The sequence below is a fragment of the Myotis davidii genome, unplaced genomic scaffold (genome assembly GCF_000327345.1).
Source record: "Myotis davidii unplaced genomic scaffold, ASM32734v1 scaffold142, whole genome shotgun sequence".
In the NCBI taxonomy this organism is placed as follows: Eukaryota; Metazoa; Chordata; class Mammalia; order Chiroptera; family Vespertilionidae; genus Myotis; species Myotis davidii.
The window spans coordinates 1,038,327-1,045,672 of record NW_006294400.1 but is presented as its reverse complement, the minus strand read 5'-3'; positions in this window follow the sequence as shown (position 1 = coordinate 1,045,672).

The following is a 7,346-nucleotide window of genomic DNA, read 5'->3' as shown; positions in this document are numbered from 1 at the left end:
GATTTGCTGTTTTCTGCATGCCCCTTCCTGGGGATCAAGCCCACAATTCAGGCATATGCCCCAACTGAGAATTGAACCATGACCTCCTGAGCCACACCAGCCAGGCTCCCCTTCATTCTTAAAAATAAACATTTATTGAGCACCTCCCATGGGCCAGGTTTAGGCAGTAGAGATACAGCAGTAAATAAAACGTACTAATGTCAGCTCCATGAGGTTGGGAACTGACAGTCTAGTGAGGGAGGCAGACAAAACAAGTAAATATTAGAGGGTAAGGTCTATAGGAAAAAATGAGGAAGGAGATGTTAAGATGATTAGAGAAGTTAACATCTGACAAAGACTTGAAGGAGGAGAGGGGGCCAGTGAGGGGGAAATCTGAAGGAAGACCATTCCAGGCTGAGGGAGCAGCATGTGCAAAGGTCCTGAGGCAGGAGGGGCAGGGCTGGCAGGTTCAGAAGACAGCAAGGCGGCCAGTGTGGCTGGAGCAGAGGGAGCAAGGAGGAGCCAAGGTCTGGAGATGATGGATCTAAGGTCAGGGCCATGGAGGCCACTTTAGCTTTTACTCTGAGACAAGGAGCCCCCAGAGGGTTTCAGACAGAGAAATGACTTATAACATCATCCCTCTGGCTACTGTACTGAGAATGAACTGTAGGGCAGTGCAGGGCAGAAATAGGGGCACAGGTTAGGAACCCATTCAAGTAATCTAGGCCGGACACAATGATGGTGCCTAACACCACACTGTTGCCAGGGTGGGGGCGGGGAGGTGGTGAAAAGGTAAAGCCTACAGGATTTCAAGAGAAGACACTGAAGACACTGCCCCAGGAGCCGCCCCAGCCCAGGCCAAGCCCACGGCGTTCTTCAACATTGCCAGCGAGCCCTTGGGCCTCATCTCCTTCAAGCTCTTTGCAGACAAAGTTCCAAAGACAGCAGAACGCTTTCCTGCTCTGAGCACCGGGGAGAAATAATGTGACTATGCAGATTCCTGCTCTCACAGAATTATTCTGGGGTTTGTGTGCCAGGGCGGTGACTTCACACAACATAACGGCACAGGCGGCAAGTCCCTCCCCGGGAGAAACGATGAGAGCGTCACCCCGAGTACATGCGTCCTGGCATCCTCTCCATGGCAAAAGCTGGACCAACACAAACCGTTCCAGTTTCCCATGGGCGCTGCCAGGCCTGAGTGCGCGCCTGGCAAGCACCTGCCTGCCTTTGGCGAGGTGAGAAAGGGCACGAGGACTGTGGGAGCCGTGGGCACCCTGGGTCCAGGAATGACAAGACCAGGTCCCCGCTGCTGGCTGAGGACAGTGCCAACATGGCCTCGTGTTTCATCTTAACCAGGGGGCCATCCCTTCCGCAGCTCAGGAGCGCATCCTGCGCCCACTGCTCGCGGCGCTTGCCACCTTCCTGCTCTCGCTGCAGTTGTTGGGTTCCATGTGGTCCTTGTCGCCTTCCGAGTCCTGCAGGATGAAGAGTTAGGTTTATAATCACGATATTAAAACTGAACATCATCAACAAAAGGGAGGGAGAAAGAGGAGGAGTCGAGGATGATGCCAACGGTTTGGCAGAATTACTGGAAGATGGAAGTGCCATGGACTGCAACAGAAAACTACGGTGGGGCTGGTTGGGGCAGGCCGGGAGGTCACGGTTAGACGTGCTAAATTCGAGAGCCAGGTACAGATGCCAGGTGGGGGTTGGATACCTGAGCCTGGAGTTGAGGGTCCAAGTCTGGGCTAGAGCTGGAAGCTTGAAATCTGTCCTGAGCCAGAAGTCCTGGCCCCAAAACGTACACTCCAGCACCGCTGACCCGGGGAGCTTGTTAAAATGCAGATTCCTGCCCCCCTGCCCCCTGCAGGTTCTGATCCAGTAGCTTCTGGGTGAGGTCTGACTAGTTATTTTTTTGTTTTTGTTTTTAAAGATCACTCCCCCCCCCACTGCCCATTTATTTGAGAGTGGGAGGGAGGGAAGAAGCGGGAGAGAAAGAGACAGAGAAACATAGACGTGAGACACATCGATTGGTTGCCTCCCACACGAGCCCCGACCAGGGCCAGGGATCGAACCTGCAACCCATATACGTGCCCTTGACTGGGAATGGAATCCGAAACCCTTCCAGCCACGGGCCGATGCTCTAACCACTGACCCACCCTGGCCAGGGCACCTGACTGGTTTTGAACTGACCACTCCAGGTCATTCGGAGGAGCTGGCAGATTTGGGAACCACTGCTCAATCTTCATACGGCTCAGCTTTGTATAATAACGTCTTTGATGATCTTTGACAATGTAAGCAGTCATGTCACCGCCACTACCGTGCAGACACGGGATCTATATCATTGTAAGACGCAGCTTCCCCCAGCTCCCCTGTGCCCTTCTGCAGTCAGCTCTCCCCTCCGCTCCAGCCCCCGGAGACTGCTCAGCTGTTTCCCGTCCCATGGTCTTGCCTTTTCCAAACTGTCGTGTGGATGAATCACACAGCAGGTGGCTTTGGTGCTGTCTGCCTTCTTACCCAGCATCATGTTTTATTTATTTATTTAAGCCTCACCTGAGGATATTTTTCCATTGATTTTCAGAGAGCGTGGGAGAGGGAAAGACAGAATATCGATGTGAGAGCAACACATTGATTGGTTGCCTCCTGCACGCGCCCTGACCAGGGCCTGGGCTGGGGAGGAGCCAGCAACCGAGGTACATGTGCCCTTGAGCGGAATCGAACCCAGGACCTTTCGGCCCACAGGCCGATGCTCTATCCACTGAGCCGAACCAACTAGGGCTAATGTGGAAGTTTTATACAAAACGGAGCTTTCATATCTTCCCTAATACTGATACTATAGCTTCTAATCTGCCTGAGCCAGAACAGAGAGCGGGGGTTCTGGAAACCGATGGCCTAGCTCCTAGTGCCTCCGTAATGCCACTTAACCGTCTGTGCCACTCGAGCCAGGCCCTGTCCTTTCTGTAAAATGAAGGGGCACAAGATTTGCCCCCAGGATGCCCCCGATGGTTGGGGAAGTAGTTCTCAAACTGGAGAACTTATTAAAACACAGATTGCTGGGCCCCACCCCCAGAGTTTGACTCAGTAGGTGGTGGTGGGGGGGGGGTCGTGTCCAAGAATTTGAATTTCTAACAAGTTCCTTGGTCCTGCTGCTGGTGGTGGTGCAAGGACCACAGCTGAGAAAACCCTGCCTTGGGTGATGGGAGAACCAGGACTCTCAGCTGAGCCCAGCACCCTCCCAACCTCAGAGGCAGGGCCAGGGCGCCGTGAGCCAGAGCCCAAGAGGAGCCAACCTGAGTGGGGCCCACGGGAATGTTCCCTTCCAGCTGCACCCGGGACCTGAGACTCTCAAGTCACCGGGAGAAAAAGCCAGACCATCCGGGAGCAGACCCCTCTCCCAGGGCGAGGCTTGGCCGTTGCATCAGGTCCCTGGAGGAGATGCTCCTGGATGGAAAGAACTGGTAATCAGGCCCCTGGGCGAATGGAAAGGCTGGAGTGGGAGGGAGGGCTCAGGGGCTGTGAGCTGCACAAGGGCTGGGCTCAGAGCTGGAGGTGAGCGCCTCCTTTGCTTCTCATTCATTGTTGAAGTTTAAAAAAACACACTGAGGCCCGGCTGGTGTGGCTCAGTGGCTGAGCACCAACCTAGGAACCAAGGCCAGGGCACAGGCCCAGGTTGCGGACTCGGTCTCCAGTGGGGGGCATGCAGGAAGCAGCTGATCAGATCAGTGCTTCTCATCACTGATGTTTCTCTCTCTTCCTCTCTGAAACCAATAAAAAAAAATTTATTTTTATTTATTTTAAGAATAAGTAAAAATAAATAAACAGAATGAGAAAAACAAATTGCCAGTGTGAGCATTTTGAGATAGTGTCTTTTGGTTTTAAAAATGTTCATTTCTTTATCTCCCCTCCTGCATGCCCCCTCCTGGGGATGGAGCCAGAAACCCGCAGCATGTGCCCAGACTGGGAATCGACCAGCCACCTGCGGGTGCATGGGTCAGTGCTCAGCCACGGAACAGCACTGGCCAGGCTGTTTATTACACATCATCAAACTGAGTACCTGCATGGCGCTATGGGCTGAATTGTGTCCCCACAGTTACAATGTTCAAGTCCCAACCCCAGAACCTCAGAATGTGACCTTATTTGGAAACAGGGTCATTATACATGAAAGTAGGTAAGATGAGGTCATATTGGAATATCGTGGGTCCCTAATCCAGGATAACTGCTGTCCTTATAAAAAGGGGAAATTTGGCGCTGGCCGGGTAGCTCGTTTGGTTAGAGCATTGTTCCCATGCGCTAAGGTAGTGGTCGGCTAACTGCGGCTCGCAAGCCACATGCGGCTTCTTTAGCCCCTTGAGTGTGGCTCTTCCACAAAATACCATGTGCGGGCACGCATGTACAGTGCGATTGAAACTTCGTGGCCGATGCGCAGAAGTCGGTATTTTGTGCAAGAGCCACACTCAAGGGGCCAAAGAGCCGTATGTGGCTCGCGAGCCGCAGTTTGCCGACCACTGCACTAAGGTAGTGGGTGCCATCTCCGGTCAGGGCACATACAAGAATCAACTAATGATTCTGGCTATAAGTGGAACAATAAATCGATGTTTCTCTCGCTCTCGCTCTCTCTCAAAATCAATAAATAAAAAAAGAAAAAGGAGATTTGCACTCAGACATGCACACAGGGACAATACAATGTGTAGACTGAAAGTTCTGCTGCCACGAAGCTACTAGAAGCCAGGAGAGAGGCCTGGAACAGATGCTTCCCCAGCGCCTACAGCGGGAGCAGAGGCCTGCTGGCACCGTGATCTCAGACTTTTAGCTTCCAGACCTGGAAGACAGGACAGTCCTGCTGTTTAGGTCACTCAGTTTGTGGTACAGCACTTTGTTATGGCAGCCCTAGCAAACTAAAACACATAACCTCTTTTGAATATATGGTTTACAGTAAAAACATTTGTAAGTACCAAAATATAATATATAAGAATAACATAAGAAATGCTCATGTATCCTCCACCAAAATTCAATCTTTTTCTCCATGAATTTATATTTGCATGTCCTCCTGCCCCCAAGCTCCTATAGGCTTACTGACCACCCCATTCTGCAACCTGTTTTCCAACCAATATGTCATGATTATTGCCCGGCCAGCATGGCTCAGTGGTTGAGCATCGACCCATGAACCAGGAGGTAACTGTTCGATTCCCGGTCAGGCACATGCCCGGGTTGTGGGCTCAATCCCCAGTAGGGGGCGTGCAGGAGGCAGATCAATAATTCTCATCATTGATGTTTCTATCTCTCTCTCCCTCTCCCTGCCTCTCTCTGAAAGCAATAAAAATATATTTAAAAGAAAGAAAGAAAGGAGCCGTTGCTGGCCAGACTTAGAGTGGTTTGCATTCAGAACACACGGTCTAGCAATCCTGAGTAATAGCAGAATAACTCAAGTACGTACAATTCTCAAACACCACAAAAGGGGCCGATACCCAGACCACACCTGTACTTTTAAAATTCCTCTTTTCTTCCCCATCCCACATCCTTTTCACACTACAGGTATCCCTGTGCCCTCTCTTCAGCACCCCTATCCCAACACTCCTTGTTCCTGGTCCTTCCCTTCTCCTCCTCCTTCCTACCCAGCTCTAGTGTGTGTGTGTGTGTGTGTGTGTGTGTGTGTGTGTGTGTGTGTGTGTGAATCCTTCCTGTCTCAGATTCTCCATGATAAAAGCCCCAAAGAACTGAATTGGCATGGAAGGATGCTTCTCAGATGGTGGGGAGGGGAAAAACCAAGTAGGCAAAATCCTTCAGTGGGTGGGCAGGGAAAAGCTGTAATCATATTATGTAGTCCAGTGGTTCTCAACCTTCCTAACGCCGCGACCCTTTAATACAGTTCCTCATGTTGTGGTGACCCCCAATTTCATTGTTACAAATTGAACATTGCCAGAACCGGTTTAGCTCAGTGGATAGAGCTTTGGCCTGTGGACTGAAGGGTCCCAGGTTCGATTCCGGTCAGGGGCATGTACCTTGGTTGCGGGCACATCCCCAGTGGGGGGCGTGCAGGAGGCAGCTGATCCATGTTTCTCTCTCATGGATGTTTCTGGCTCTCTATCCCTCTCCCTTCCTCTCTGTAAAAAATCAATAAAATATATTAAAAAAAAAACAAATTGAACATAATTAAAGCATAGTGATTAATCACAAAAACAATATGTAATTATATACGTTTTCCGATGGTCTTAGGCGACCCCTGTGAAAGGGTCGTTCAACCCCCAAAGGGGTCGCGACCCCACAGGTTGAGAACCGCTGATCTAGTCCCATTATAGTGGTCAGCTGTGGGCCCCTTGCAGACTGGTGGGCTGTGTTGGCCTAGTGTCCCTCACATTGGGTTTAGCACATAGTAGGGACTTATTGCTTCAATGAAGGTGGGAGCATTGACAAACAAGTCTATCTTGGGGATAACAAGAGACATTTTGCAAAGGTGTTTGGCCTGGGCCCGGAAGCAGGAAGCTTATCTTGGGCAGCAAGAAGGACATTTCTTCCTCTGAAGGGGGGGGACTTAAGAGTGAGCGGGGAAGACAAAGATGAGGGAGGGAGGGAGAAGGTGGAGGGTATCCCACTTGATGGCTGTATCTTTCTCCATGAAAAAGAAGAGTGGGAATATGAGATGGGGAAGGGCAAGGGTTTGGGAACATACAGAACAATTGCTGGCCAGTGGTTTGTGGGTTTGATCTTTGCAGAGCCTCAGATGGTTGGGGTCCAGGGATTGGGGACCCACCATGTATTCACCAGGGAGAAAATGAATCGGTCAAAGGGACTGGAACGCTCCCTAACGCTGAAAAATGACGGTGAGAGCAAGGCAGAAAAGCGGGTCTGTTTGGAGAGGGGACAGTTGGGATTTAAAATTTCGGGTGGATAAGTTGTGGGACCCTGAAGGTGCCTGGCTGAGGTGCGGGGCAGGCCTTGGAGATGAGCACGTCAAGGAACTGGATGCCAGGCTGGCCCTGAGGATGGTAAAGTCTCCCAGAATCCAGGGCGGAACCGTGAGCCACGTGACAGCCCCTCAGGATTGGCTGACAGTGAAACATAGTTGAGAAGATGGCGGCTCAGCGAAAAGCTCATCACAGAAGGTCTGTACACACAGTGGCATTCAGTGTACAGGACAGCCGTGAGGAGCAAGGGGGACTCGGACCCTCCCTCCTGTCTGGACACAGACAGAGGCGATGTGGAAGGGGAGAGTGGGCGGTGTGCAGGGGCCGGCTCCATCTCTGGACGGACAACCGGGTAGAGACAGGGCTGGACTCCCGGGAGCAGGGCGCCGCTCCGGCCACTAACGTATCAGATGGAGCAGGTTGGCGTTCTGGCGCCCCTCTGAGTTCGGGGACTCGAGGAGGACC